The 16172-nt window shown below is 38.8% G+C and overlaps 1 long non-coding RNA gene across 2 annotated transcripts in view; it reads right to left on the bottom strand.

The window, feature by feature from the left end:
- The window catches only part of LOC101749505, a 198248-nt gene that overhangs the window by 160031 nt on the left and 22045 nt on the right, over window positions 1-16172 (bottom strand). The window lies entirely within an intron of this gene.

Here is a 16172-nt window from a genome sequence, read left to right as displayed (position 1 = left end):
ATGAAGAAAAACAAAAGGGAAGAAAAAATTAAAATCTTAATTCCCCTTTGATTTTGTGAAACAGTTTGAATTTGAAATAATTAGTCCAAATTGTTATAGGAAGCTCTTTGCTTGAAATCTTCCAACCTTTTAGAGATTAACAGCACATCCATAGCATAAGCCCCTTTAGAAATGCGGTACTTGTACAGCTCTACAAAATTACAAGAAAAGTTACTTCTAAGTCCAAGTGCTTATGTGGCATTAACTGGCACTGGAGGGAATGTTGTTAGATGTGGTTTGCACCAGCCTAGGAGCTAGCACCAGCTAAAATGTTCTCTGTATACTTTACAGTGTGCAGAAAGGATTGTTTACCAGAAGTCACCGTGTCTAGCAATAATGCTGGGTTAGAGCCCTCCTTGTTTTCAAGTAATAACCTTCTCTATCATCACTCCAGCCAGAGCCAGAACATCCCCCTCTGAAAGCTGTGCATGGCTGAAGACCCTCAGCAGAGGAATGTCTGATCACTCAGTGGGGGTTTCAGCTCCACAAGCACTTCAAAGCTGGTAGAAAGAAACCGAGCAACAGCTGAGTCCCTGACCCTCACTCACAGCCCACTCACAGGTGATCAAATCATGGAGTTCAGGCACCAGGGTAAATTGGAATAGCATGCCTGCAGCAGGACCAGGAGCTTCTCTTGGTGAGGAAGAGTAGTGACATTTTTCCAGGAAAGGCACAGAATATCATAAGCCTAAGACTAGAAAAAAGGCCTCAAAGAGAAATATAGATAAGGAATGCAGCCAGCTGAACAGAGACATCATAAGGGGATAAGAACCTAGAGACAACCTAGAGAGTTGGAAGGAGTGAAGTCGTCTGTAAGCCATGCGTGAATGAAAGAGTTGGAACAGTGGTGATCCATGGTGGCCAGTATGACTCCATTTCCCACCATACAGGGAACCATCTCCAAGCTGGCTCCATAGGCTAGGCAGGGTTTCTGTACCATGTTCATAGTCTACTCAATGCTGAGAAAAGAACACGAAGAAGAGAATAGGAAACGGGAAACACAGGGGAAATGGAAGAAAAAAAATTATACCACTTGTGTATGATCCAAGCATCTTCTGTACTATTAAGAGGCAAGGCCAATTCCTGGGCAAGCACAGATCTACAAATCAAACATATTTTCACTTGCTTAGTTATTTGTACTACAGGACTTAATGCTTCTGCTGCACCTGAGTCAAAATCTTTTTCCAAGATCTCCTCTTTCTATGTAAAACCAGTCTGAACATTCCCCAATAACAACTATTACTGTAAGCATATGACAGCCAATTTGGAGGGGTCATTTCTCCAGTGGGGAATAGATGGGTGCAGGAAATTATCAACAGAGAAATACTGCACATAGATAAATATCAGCTGATAGGATGACACCAGCAGAGCTCCCATAAGAGTTAATCAAGCCCCTTTGTCTTCCAGACTGTGTTGCGGAAGTTCATACAGTAGTGGGCAAGGGGGATGTGGTGGGTGTAAATTATTTGCAATTTCAAAGGGCTTTTGGTAAGATCCATCACTGGAGACTATCAAAGGGAACAAATAAGTAAGGGATAAAGAACAAGTCATGTTGAGGATTAAATTCCAGTTAAATAATAGGAAACAAAGAGTTATAACTAATAGGTTTTCCTCAGAATAAAGAGAAGTTAATAAAAGGACACCCTACAGAGTATTACAAAAACTACTTTGCTTCAATATAGTTATTAATAAAGAAGGAGCAGGGTTGTGGGGTCACAGCATATGCCTGGGACAAGAATAACCTCAGATCTTGTCTGCTTCAGTTTTTTTTTTTTTTATCCCCCTGAAGCACCCTGTGAAATCAATGGGGAAGAGTGATCATGGCTCATGAAAACCAGCTCCCATTCTCAGACCTCTGTAAATAGCTTGCTATACTGGGACAGGCTGTAAATCAGTCAAAGGAGCTCCTGAATGCTGCTGTTCTAATAGCAAACAGCTTATCTTTACTTCAAAATATCTCTGGCTAGATAGTGATAAATGGAGTGTCTTGGCTGCTTGAGAAAGCATAGCTGGGATGTTATCAACGACAGCATGAACTTTACATCAACAAACATGATGCAATAATTAGGCATGACTAACTTTGATCGATCTTTAAACTTAACACAAGAAATGTTAGAGTTTGGGGAGGTTGTGTTTTAATGCACAAGAAATTATTCGTTTTAATCATAAAGAGTTGCTTATTTCTCTTTTCTGATCCCAGGCAGAAATCTGCAGGGCTTTTGTAACCAGATCCTTCGCAGTGATCCCTGTCTGGCACTTTAGGCAATTGACTTAAAAAAATAAAAATAAAAAAAAATTCCTTTCTTCCACATACCTAAAGCTACTTTGAAGACAGCAACCTCCCTTACCCCCTCCTTCTGCTGTTCCCAAACTTCTGCCCTGGAGGGACAAGAAAACTGCAACAGCTGCTTGCCACAAATAAGTCTTCGCATACACTAATTTTAGTGCAGAAAGAGCAAAGTAGCCGGGCAAGACAAGCTAGGCATGACCTCAGATGTGACAGAATAACACCAAGGAAATGTGGTTGCTTTTGCACATCAACCCCCTACACACACAGTCACAGATGGAAGAATTCAACATACAATCAGTCTGAAAACTAATCTAAATTGGAAGCAGGGATATACAGCAGTCTATAACCAAGAGAAAAAACAGAAGCAAGTGGCAGCATTCTGATTTCATCGGCAAAAGGAAACGAAAGAATTTTAACAGGAGCATTCCCAGGAGCACTTACTGGTGCCTAAGTCCTGTTTACATCAGTGATAAAAACATCAGCTCCCACCAACCATTTCTAATATCTTGCCCTTGGGATATCATTTGTAATGTGTCCTTGTTATTTAGAAACAACACTTCCTAGAGAAAATACTGCCCACTTAAACCCACAAGTCTGGGTCAACAGGCAATGTAAATCATCAGCGTTTCACTACAGTTCTAATGTACAGTATCCAAAAATGGAGAAAATAAGTCATATTTCGAAAGCATTTTCTCCACCATTCTTTATTACTGGGGATAACTTTAATTAAATCAAGAAAAGTATGCTTTTAAAATTTAACTACATGATGCAGAATCATATAGATAGTAACATATTCATATGCACGCCTCTCTTGATGCTAGCACGTTTTTTTAATCAGATTGCAGTATTTTTGACAGTCATTAATTTTAAATGAAAGAGGGAGGCTTTAACCTGGAGCGCCTAGAAATGACTGTTTGTAGTTTTCTGTTTTTTGTTGTTGTTGTTTTTTAATTTTAGCAGTTCCAGAGAAAATAAGAATGAGGGGAGCTTGAATTTGTAAATGCTAGACAGGGATTATATTTTTAACTGTGCAAATAGGCTTGTGATACTTGAACGGTGTCGGGATAAAACCAGAGTTGTTCTCTTTGCAAAATCTTTTAACATACAGCACCAAAGGTGAGGGGGTTGGAGCTTGATGATCCTTGAGCTCCCTTCGAACCCAAGCCATTCTATGATTCTATGATCAACCCTAATTGACTCTTATATCTTCATTTCCAACCAACTGTTGGAAATAAATTGAAAAACAAAAGATATTCATCAGAAAAGACAAATTTTAGGAATCAAATTGTAAGATTTTCTTTCACCTCTCAGCAGAAAGTTGTGACAGTAAAGCTTCCCTTTCCATGTCTCGTGCAGTATTGTTGGTGCTGCTAACCTTGGCCAGTCTAATTACTAATGTGCTGTTGCACTAGATGAAAATCTGGCCTTCACATTAATAATTTATTCACATTGCTTCACTAACCAAGTGACCACTATGCATACACAAATCAGCAGAAGAGTCACAAGGAATTAGGAAATACTTTCTATTGATCAAAACAAAGCAGCCAAGGTAGTTCCAGAATCAATTATCAAAAATGCGCTGCCTTCTCCATAAGCACCGATCTTCACCTGTGTTTGGAAAAGTTGAAAGGTTCATTCCTTCCATTCACTTAAAATATTTTTAACATGAAAGAGACTGCAAGATGTTTGCAAAGGAAAGCTCCTTTCTGTGGGGGTGGGTTTCAGTAATTCCTATTTCATGAGCACTTACATTAAAATGAGAAGCTAAAACTGTATGACAAAGTAGCTGCAATAGCTCAGGAATGCAAAACTGAAATAGCTACTTGGAATGATGGAAAAATTTAGGAACTGGAGTTAGAAGCATCAAAAATTCATAGGATTCAATATTTTAGCTCCGATGCATTTGAAGCACTGAAATAGTTAAGGTATTACACCAAGGCACAAAATAACCTCATTATCATTTCTAATACAGATCAATACTCAACGCTGCCCTTTGAAAAATACAGTGCTTGCTGGTCTGCACACTTATTGTGATGTTTGCATTAGCTCTCTAACATTAAAGCTTTCACATAAGCCCTGTCTTAGCCTCTAGAACATGCCTCTTCCCCTCTCACACATCCCACCCCCCATTTGATCAACATATATCGGTATCAAATTGTAAGGGGAAAAAAAATAATGCAAATCAATACCCAACATATTGATTATTTCTTTTCCTTTTTTCCTTGTGACGTTTTGTCAGGTGGCTTCCTCTGCTCCTTGGGGCTGCCTTGTGGCATTAGATGGCTGCTCCAGTGAAGACTAATGGCACAGATTCTGTCCCAGGTGGACGCTGGGGATTGTTTGAAGTCACTGATTGGTGCGAGAGCCCTCTAGCTCCCAATCCCCAGCATGTGGTCCAAAGCACAACATATGCTTCCTGCTTGCTAGATTTGTCTCCAATAATAAAAACAGGGTTTCTTTTCAATTTTAGTCTTGTGCCCAATTTATCAAGCAAAATAACATCAAGGCTTCAAAAGGCTGGGTTGGTAATCTGGTTCTGCATTGGATTAGAGGTAGCACTGTGAATAGAGAATCATCAAGATAATATCTTCTGCCATACCATAAAAAAAATATAATACATATATATATATGAGTAAGTGTGGGGGGTTGTGTGTGTGTGTGTGAATTCTGACCCATTATTAGAGCTCCTCCTGCACAAAGCAGGGAATGGCAACCTGCAGCTCTTTAAAATGAGTTTAAAAAAAAATAATAATGCAGGGGGAGGAGAATTGAAGTCTTGGTAATGCTGAGATTCTGATATTTGTTCTTTTCATTGTAAATGCTGATAAAATACATTAGCTCCCTGGAGGCTGGGGGGATGCAATTGTTTGGTGATGTTTCATTCATGCTGCTATAGGTCTTTAAACACAGAACAGGAAGGAAAAAGGGCCCAGCTTTCTTGTTGGTTTTGTTTGTTGTTTTTCTTGTTGGTTTTATGTTGTGGGTGTTTTTTTTTTTTAGAAGCATGAACCATGAGAATAAAACTCCACCCTCTCCATTAACACAATAGTCCAATCTAAAGAATATTGTCACTGTTTGCTAAAAAGGTAACAGATAGTGCTACAAATAAATTTAACATTACTCCTGACAGTATAAGAAAAAAGAAAGCAATAATGGAAACAGTTAATTTAATCATATTAGAATACAGCATGCAAAATACTTAAATAGGGTTTTCTTAAGAACAACAGATAATACTTCTAAGAAAAGCCATTATTTTGTATACGCAGTAAAGATGTACATAACTACCACAAGATGTATTCTATTCCAAGAAAGATTTTAAGTTGTCTAGAAATCCCTCTAAATAAAATAAAAATAATTAAAAAAACTATTTGTCTTTATTGATAGAATGAATTTGACTTCTTTTTTCTTCAGAAGAGCATGCAGTTAAATATGTTGCTTGAGGGGAAGTTTTAATGCTGGTTGCACATTAGGTGAGGTAATGTCAAACCAAACACTTTCCAAGCTGTGCCCGGAACTTGCTGACTTCACAGGCGCTCAACTGCACAAGTATCTCAGTCTTCCAACGTAGCCACACTTGGTCAGAGTGACTGAAAGCTGAAACTGGCCTAGACATTCACTAAGCTCAATTTTAGCAAGCAAAGATACCAGACATAGCTCCCACAGAGCATCAAGCTATTCAGCAGTTTATGCTGTCTTTCACCATGTGATCCATCTCTGTTTGGACATCTAATTTAGTCTGCATCAAGCCATCTTGAGGGATAAAACTTTACCATCCATGTCACTCTTACATTGAAAATTGCCTCGTGCATGTCCATAGGGGATGCACTTTCATAGTGGCCCCATTTAGATGGGCTTTGCACAAAGGGACTTGCACAATCTTTGCTAAGAAATAGAAATACAAGATTATGTTTTACTTTTTATTTTTTTTTCCCTCTAAAAAAAAAAAAATCGTAGGTTTTCCATGTTTTTCTCTTGGAGAATTTCTCCATTGCATCTGTTGTGCAGGCAGCAAAGGCCTGCACTGCCACTCATTCACTCTTTCCAGGTAGGATGGAAGAGAGAATTGGAAAGATAAGAGTGCCAGAACTCATAGTTTGAGACAGTTTACTAGGTAAAGCAAAAGTCACACGCACAGTCACATTCCCTTACATCTGGTCTTAATCTCCCGTCTTTTAGTTCAAACCCCTTTCCACTTGTCCTATCACAGCAGACCCTGCTGAAGAGTTTGCTCTAATTTATATCGAGCATGACTCCAGGTGGTATGGAATATCCCTTTGTCTACTTTGCGTCACTATCCTGGCCATGTCCCCAACCAGCGCCTCATGCACCCCCTGTTCCTCACTGGCAGAGCAGCGCAAGAAATATGAAAGTCCTTGGACCTGTGTGAGCACTGCTCTGAAACGTCTAAATGTATCAGCATGTTGTCACAGCTATTTTCATCACAAATCCAAAACACAGCATCATGGGAGCCTCTACAAAGAAAAGTAACTCTAAGTAATAATATTTCATAATAGAAACTCTCAGTAATAATTTTTACCAGCAATACGGAGAGAGAGAGAGAGAGAGAGAGAGTGTTTGGTGCATTCAAATAGACTGAATGGCTTTGTATCCAAAGAGGAGAGCAGAGCTGACGGGGCAAGATCCAGCTCATCCAAACACTAAGTTACCCAGTCTGTGGTGGGGTAATGCAGTCATACAGAAGGGTATCAGTAGGATGGCAACTGTGAAAGGCTAGATATTTCTGAGCGTAGTCCTGTATACATCTTGCAAAGAGAAATACCGTGGTTGCGTTTATGTACCATATATAAATAACTGCAGTTCATCCCAAGATATCTTATGTGAAGGCAGTCAAAAAGTAGAAATTTGCAGATGCACAATCAGATGGGAATACTACAAACCAAATACAAATATTCTGCTTTGTCTGCTTTGCTTACATTTAAAAATAATATAGAGAAACACCATCGTGGCTGAGTTTTGAACACAGCATGTGATCTACAGCCAAGCTATTCTTGGGGAAAGGATGTTTATTTCATTCATCTCAAATGCCGAAGAGCAATATTCAGAAACAACTCAGTCTGAAGCAAAGTACAACAGAGAACAGTGATCTTGTCTAAGTCTCCTCAGTTTATACATGCATCTCACAGAATTATGCATCAGAGATAGGGTCAGAGAGAAATTTTATGGGGGCAACATGAATTATTTGTTCATTTTGCATGAAATCTAGAGTACTGCATTAAAACCTATGGGTTATAGCAACTCCACTGGAAACAATTACTACTGCATGATATGTGATATGCATTATATTTAGTTAATATGATTATTTGTTCCTGAGCATCAGCAAGAGGAGAGAGAATGACCCCTGCATGAAGGAATTTATGGTACAACAGCTAGTTTCCACGATTCTAAGGGACATAAAGTTCCCACTGAGACTGATAATGCTCTGCGTACTTAGGATGCACTTAGGGATATACCATGGTTTTATTACATGCTGTAATTCTAGGAATAAGAGTTCTTTTGTGAAGTGTTGCAGGCACTACAGGTTTATCTTACTGAATATGAAGAATATTCCTTTGACAATCTGGCAAGAGTTTGTTTACCCCATAGTCTTTTAGAAGGGAAGTCACAAGAAAAATAAAGTAATTGCTCTGTTTGTATAAATACACTCTACACTTCACACCACAGAAGTTATACAAACTAGAAGGCTCAACTTGTAGAATGGAAAAAGTCAACAAAGTCAAAAAATATATATTTAAATAAAAAAGCAAACTAACACTGTGGACTGAAGGAGCTAAGGAAAGAATGGAGGGAGTTGCAAATTCAACCTAGTCACACTTACATACAATTGACACCGTGATGATTCACAATAACCAGTTATCTTTTGTCATAGATAGACCACCCAGGATAAACGTAAAGATGGGTAGATACTGTGTGATAAGAGATGAAGTCTTTTTGCTGTTCCTTTTTTTTCAGGCAGGTGCACTTTCTTGTACATTGGATGAATATTGCTTTTGAAGAGTTAATCTGCCAGTAGATATCATCATTATTCTACAGATGAAAGATAATAGAGAAAATCCCACAAATCCTTGGGCATTTGACAATGTTTCCTTCGAATAAAATGCAATTTCTCTCCAAGGACCAAGACTGCCCCCCCAAATAGATTTTGAAAATGAGGAAAAATGTGGTTTCATTATGCACACAAAAGCATACACCACAGCATTCATTAAATACTAAGATGACAAAAAACATTTTTTCCATAATTTCAAATACTAATAACATCTCCTTAATTTCTCTGAGATAATATTTAAAAAAAAAAAAAAGGAATAAAAATGTTAATAAGACAACTGATGTCTCCAAAGCTTTGTTAAACACAATAGCCTGGGAAATTATAATTTATTTTAGATTTGATGAATCTGGTGAACACAAGCACACTAGGGAGAAGTTGCAGTCTTTAACTTGCTAACCACATGGCAATATTTTGAGTCTCCTTCATCCTTTAAAGGCACAGATGCATGCTCTTCTTTATATGCAATGAAAATATTTCCCCAAAGCTTTGTTAATCACAAGAAACATTGAAATTACTGATTTAAATGGTCTAAAGAAAGGCTGTCATTTCATAAGGGAAACAGCTCAGCAGAAGTCTTCCTTCTTTGGTGTACATGGCCTGTTTGTTATTCCTCCCTGTGTGGGCTGCGTGCCTCCAGCCACGGGTTGGAGTGGGCTGGTAGTACGTAGGTTTTCAGCACAACCTGGCACTGCCATCAGGGAGCAGCAAGGGTGAAGAAGAGATGCCTTTGCTCCCAGAACCATACTAGCTCATAGCGTACCTACATCGCCATGCCTCTACTTCCTGCATTGCTCTTTTGATGCCATTATAGAGAATAATATGTGACCTCTTCTTATTTCCCATGTGTGGCATAAGCCCTGGAAAACAAAGTGAAACAAGTGCAAGGAGCCCTCTTCACCTCTGACATCTGGTGGAAAAAAAACATTGGATGAAGCCAAAAATGTTGTTTTTTTTCATTACTTTATATGATAACATATCTTGTGGTACATCTAGGGGGGGTGGAAATGTGTTAGATGACGCGTCATGTAGTCCATGGGGATTGGAGCTTCATGATCCTTGAGGTCCCTTCCAACCCAGGCCGTTCTGTGACCTCTGAGAAGTGGAAGACATGGCAGAGGCAGTGTCCATGGGAACTGTAGCTGCCAAACTCCACAGGTATCCTAAGTTGCAGACATAAACTGAGATGGTTTTAGCTAGTCTTAGTTTGAAATGATATTTTGCTGGCACAGACAAAAATAGTTATTCTTGCCCAACTGAGCAGAATCTGAAATTGCTGATTGAAAGCATCAATTTTCTAGAGCCTCTCAGTTATGTTTTTAAGATATGTTATCTTTACAAGGTTATCAACAAAAAGATAAGATCTACTAATGGAAACAAAATAAGAAGAAAAAACCACCCAATCACCCAGGCTGCTTTAAAAACTGGTTACGCTTCCAGCCCTGTCTGTTATATTGCTAGATTCTTCTCTTTCCTATGGTAAGCAAGCTGCAGCTGAAACTGATTTGAGAAATGGGTAACAGGAATTATAAACAAGTGCAGATTCTTAATGGATGCCACCTGTTTCCAGCTATAAGGGAGTCATACAATATGGTGTTGGGTCTGCATCTGCATTCAGTATTTGCTGTGGCTTGGATGTATGGTACAACAATATCATGCCAAAGGATCATGGCACTACAATCCTGCGTTCTTCAAAACCCATGGACCATAACAAACTGTATGAAACTATGAAATAAGTACAGAAATCCGTTACCCTCATCAGAAAGAAAGCTGTTGTTTCTATGCACTGTCACACAGAGAAGTGGGACATTGGGGAAAATTTGGACCACAAGAGTTCCCATAGATCTTGGGCTTCAATGTCAAATAGAAACTAGTGCCTCTGACAGCACGTGCTTACAGGGCCATCCAATATACGTAAGCATTTAAATTCTGGCCTGTACATTTTCCTGGGTATCTCAACACTGGTGTTTGCATGCACTGAGAAAGAAATATATATCCAAGCTTGTGGCTGTTTTAGTTTAGGAAATATCATAATTCAGAGATAAAGCAGGGAGGTGACCAAATGAACTCCTGGAATGCACTGCTGCATTGGACAGACTTAAACCAAACTCAGCAAACTTTGGCAGCACTGTGTTCAGCACAAAGCACTGTATCTCAACACCAATTATATTTTTTTTCCTCTGGAGACTTTGCTTTCAAAATGCATGAGCAGGCTCAGGTGTCATGGCTGGAAAGCACAACTTCTTTCCCCTAACCCTCTCACTGTACTGCCCTCAGAACAGTGCCTACAAATTCAAACTCTCTTGCTTCCATGCACTCTTGAACTCTTTTCTGCACTGTCTCAAAAGGATGAGCAGAGGTTGGCTGCATCACAGGCAGGCCTTTAGAGTGGTAAATGGAGTCCTCTCTTTGGAGGATAGGTCCTTTTCATGCTGGCAAATGAACTCCACTTCCTGAGTAATCTCATTATGCACCAGACTGCCTGCAAGCTTATTTCCCTTTACTGACTGCTCAAGGAGCACCAAATGCCTAAAACTGGCTCAAAATTTTTCTTTAGAAGGAGAGGGAGGGCACAGAGGAGTCTGTCTGTCTGGTAATTTTCCACTGAAACAGTCATGGTGACTGTCCCTTGAACATCACAATCAGATTTCTGCGAGCAGGGATGACACAAGGCTGCTGTAAAGTCCACAGAAATGTGGCTGGCAGCAATCAATTCACTATCCTCAAATCAAATCTAATTTGTTGCTCCAAAAAGAAGCATTTGTTTTAAGTAATGATGCAAGGATGCATCTGCATCCATGAAAGTGTGTAATCAAGGCAAAGCCAGAGTTAGCTAATCTACCTCAAAGGAGCTTCAGTGAACCTGTTAGTCACAGGATGCAGCAGCTATAGCTGCAAAGGATAACAAACGTGAATTAACAACCAAAGGCACCAGCTCACTTATATGGTGCTAGAGTATGATCTAGAGATGATTTCAGGGGCTTTTCAAAGCTAATATATGGGGGATAATGGTGTAGACTGGACACACAGGGATTTGGATGAGGCTGAGAGCCCTAGATGAAATTTTGCTGAGTTCTGATAAGAGAGGCAGTGCCAACATTTTACGTCAAAATTATAGAGGACAAAATCAATTTGCTGCTATGGTGAAAGAATGTGATTGAGGAACACAAGTATGAGAAGTTAGAATAACATGGTGAGGCCAGTGGAAGTCTTTGCAATGGCTCCAGTGAGACCAGGATCAGTTATCAACCATAAAGTTGCATCCATCCCAGTTATATTTATCTACATCTACAGCCTCACCTTATATTAAAAAATATGCCAATTAAAACCACTCCAAAAATAGAGTGAAGCCAAAAGAACTAAAAAAAAATACGATTCAGACAAATATGCTGATTAATTCCATGTGGAGGTGATGCATCCTTTGATACATGAGAAGAAAAGTAGTCATTATTAGGTAGAGAAAAAAAAAGACTTTGGGAGCTTCTCAGAGCAGAGAGAATGCAACGCAATCAAAGGAAGGTACAGATAGGAGCAGAAATCAGAATGGAGCTGTGTGGAATTTTTAATAGAATAATCATACTTACATCATTATTTTCTGGAAACCCTGACAAAGAAAAAAGCTCTACTGTTTCAGAAGAATTGTACAAAGCGACAGCAATTCTACCCAAATAGTTTATCACTCAATTAGACAAAACGAAGGGAGAAAAAGAATAAAATGTTATCTTCGCTTTGAAAATGGGAACACTACAGAATTTTGTTTTGTCATTTATGACACAGGAATTTTGCAAAGAAGCAGGGATTTAACCTGTTACATTTCTTGCTTCCCCACAGAGCATTCTGACTTCTCACATACGTGTCCAAAATTAAGTTCTCATGGAAACTAAGAATTATAGGAATGGAAGACATTACAGGATGAGAGACTTGTTAGGTGTACATGCTCTACGTAAGCCTAGTATAATACTGATAGCATTACCATTAAGAAAACATGTCTAATGTGAAGCCTGAAATTTCCTGAGACCTCAAATGTAGGAGACATGAGGTCAGGCCCCAGGACTCTGGAAACCCAAGATACCAGATCCCCAGGACATAAAATACCAGGACATTGACCTTGAGATGTTGGAGACCCACAGTGCTGAAACCCAGGTGTGGGAAGCAGGGACCTGGTCCTATGTGGAGCCAGAAGTTGCATTCCATGATCCTTACAGATCCCTTCTATCTTAGGATATTCTGATTCCTTACTTCTGTTCAAGTACATTAATTCTTGTTTATTGCTATCAGACAAGACTACATCATTTCCTTCCTCCCTCCAGCAGAATGGATTTTATGTATTTGAAGACTATTAGCCTATCCCCACTAGAATTTTCTTCTGTAGACTAAACAAACACCATTCATTCAATATTTCATCACACTGTCTAGATTGCTAATTGCTATTTACTGGATTTCTTCCAGTTTATCCCCTTCTCACTTGTAATAGAAAGCACAGTCTTCTGAGTACATCTCTGGAGCAACAATAAAATTAGTCCATTTTCCTTCACAGAACAAGAGACTGCACAATTGATCTCTCTCTTAAAGAAAGTTAGGAAACAAGCAGATATTTTAAGGCCAGTTTTTCTTGTTCAGCTTTTCTGCCATTAGCAAGGTGAATGAACAGCTTGCAACAAGCTGGATGCATGCCAGCATTGGCAGCTTTGCTAAGAGGTGAGGCTTTGTAAAGCAGAGAGCCATTATTCCCACACAGTTATATTCCTTCCAGTACAATTGATGGAAAGAAGGGAAATGAACAAGAGAATAAATTTAAAAGAGTTCAGAGAGAAGCTGCAACATTCAACCACGTGGTTTTAACATCATTGGTAAACTCCAAGCCTTGTTTTTCATATGCTACGACACTGTATGCTAACTATTGTGCATTTTTTTTCTAAGAAACGAAGAACACAGTATTGGACCAGAACAGCTTTAAAGTTCTTAGAATGTACTAGCACATGTTCACTTCCTCTTAATAATGTATGCATGAAAATATGAATACATATGCTCCCACTGAAATTTTATTACATTTTGAAATTAGAAAGAGCAATGAAATGCACAGAGTCTGCGTAACCTACATGGAGTCTGAGTACTCAAAAAGTTCTGCAGGGAACAGTTCTACTGGCTCTTATTCACCTTAGAAAAACAGACCAATCTGAGAAGGGACCTCTAGAGGGTATGCAATTCAAACTTAGTGTGGCCAATTTTGTTCAAGTTACTCGAGATATCATTCAGTCAACATCTGAGTATCTCCAAGGACTGAGATTCCACAATCCCTCTCATTTATTCAGAAGTATTCCTGTTTCTTTCAAAGTGTGTTCCTGGCTAAAATATAACTCAATACCCACAGTAGAATCTGATGTAGCCCTCTTATAAGTACTATCCTGGTCAGCAGCTGCACTTCTCTTGAACTAAATAAGTTCACCTTAAGGGCCAGATGATGAACTCCAGGCTCCCACAGTAGGCATTTCAATACAGTCACTGAATCTCTTCTGGGGAACATCAGGCTGTTCACAGCAGCATTGCAGGCACACAAAAGGTTAAAGGAAAATATACAATGCGTGATGCAGCATATGGAAAAAAAAAACAAAAAATTTAGTGGAACAGTCACTTCCATTGTGGTTCTAGAGACAAAATGCATGAAGGAAAAGCCAGATGAAACATACCTAGGCATAGCTAACAGCAGTGATCTTGGAGGGGTACATTAATTCAAGTGTCCATAGTTCAAGCAATTTCAGAAATCATTCCAACTTCACTAGAAATTTTCCTTACTAATTTACTCTGTATTCAGTGCTAGTAATTTTCATTGTTATCCCATCCAGCAATTTTCATCAGCAGATCTCAAAATATATTATAGAAGTGCACATTAGTATGAGAGTTCTCTTTCAAAACCCAACAAGACTAATGAAAAGTAGCCCTGCTGATGTCACCCGGTTGTATTTTTTTTTTTTTTTTTTAACTTTTTCTCCAGTTCTGTTAACAAGCAACAGATCTATTATAACACCCAAAGGGTGTAAAATAGCCAGGACGAGGCTGATTCCCTTATTTAAGAAATCATCCATTTCAGGCAAGGGGTGAATGAATTTAAACTGGCACTCACTTTTTTGCTTTGTGATGCTTTTATTCACATTTTCCCACTTCTAGATGAAAGCACATCCCTAAGTATCTCAAGTATTGTCAGCATTTTTAAACGTGCAAGAATGTGAAGTTTGTAAAGTGAAACATTTCTAGAAGATAGGCCTACATGAATGTACAGGACTACTAGGCTCTTAGATGGAGCACTGAGGGACATGGCTAGTGGGCACAGTGGTGATGAGCTGACAGTTTGAGTAGATGAACTTAGTGGTCATTTCTAACCTAATGATTCTATGATTCAAGAGTATCATACTAACTAGCTGACCTAAAACAAAAAGATGGCTAGAAAATACGATTATTAAGGTGAGTTTTTAGTCAGAAAAGAAAACTGAGCACTTAAAAAATAAATAAATAAAAGGAACAGCTCGAATAAATGAATCAATTAGAAAATTAATCTAGAGTTGAAAAGGTCTATTTACCACAATATATAGATGAAGCATTTCTGTTTTCCTGGCTCTTTCATTCACAAAGTATTCCATTGCTAAAGCAATACTTAGTCCTTGTCTGCTATAAATCTTTACATGTATTAAAGTAATGGCTCACAATATAAATATAGGGCTCAAAGCCAAAATAGCTCTTGTGGGCTTAAACAGAGCTCGCAGACGGCTCAGTCCTCTGCATGGAGCAGTAGGTAACAAAGCCACTGATGGAATAAAATATCACAATGAAAATACTATGTTTACCCTGCAGGCATCATGTCACCTGAATTTCTCCTTTGCCTTCTACACCAAGCCATCACAGAAGGTTGTATTCATGTTGTCAACCAGTAGCCAGTCCTGTGGATAGTGCAGGAAAAACAAAACAAAACAAACAAACAACAACAACAACAAAAAAAACCACACCAGCCTCTAGTTCATAGATTTTCCCCAATCTACTTGAATATTGACATTAGCACCTCCTGACAGTGTTTCAGCCCATAGCCAGACTGGGTTCGACTGCTCGGGTACTTAAGAAGCATTCTCCCTCTTTGGTTTTCATGATTTTTCAATAATCTCAATAATATACAGATGCAGTGAAAACTTTCCATGTCTACTTCCTTGTAATTGCGTTTACCTCCACAAACATTATAACCTCTGCATTTTGCAATATCACGAAAAGCAAACTGACTGCATACCATCATCTAACAGCTCAGTATCAACCCTGAATAAAATATCACAACATGCAACACTATTTGTAAAGCCCTAACTTCAATTTATGTGTGCAAGTATCCACATGGGTTATAACAGCGTCCAGCCAGACAAAGGAAACAACATTACCTGGCCTATGCGACAAATCACCACTAAGTAACGAAACAGAAGTGCCAAATCTGTCCTACCAACAGAAACACATCTCTTGCAGATCTCCAGCACAATGTGTATAATCATCCTCTATAATCAACCTCAGTATGTTCAAATAATGAGCAGTGTTCAAGGAAATTGCCACCTTCTTTCTGATACCGTTCAGGAAGTACAATAAGGCTCAGATTATTGCACAGATTATTTCTGGTGTACTATTTGTACTACCTGAGTGCCATCTGTTTGCCATTGAAACAGGTAAGATTTTTACATGTATACAGTCTTCTTGAAGATAGCTGACGATCACAGTTTGATCCCTTTATAAACAATTATTTTTAACATGTATATTCTT

Source organism: Gallus gallus, chromosome 5 (assembly GCF_016699485.2).
Source record: "Gallus gallus isolate bGalGal1 chromosome 5, bGalGal1.mat.broiler.GRCg7b, whole genome shotgun sequence".
NCBI lineage: Eukaryota > Metazoa > Chordata > Aves > Galliformes > Phasianidae > Gallus > Gallus gallus.
This window is presented reverse-complemented; position numbering and strand designations above follow the sequence as displayed.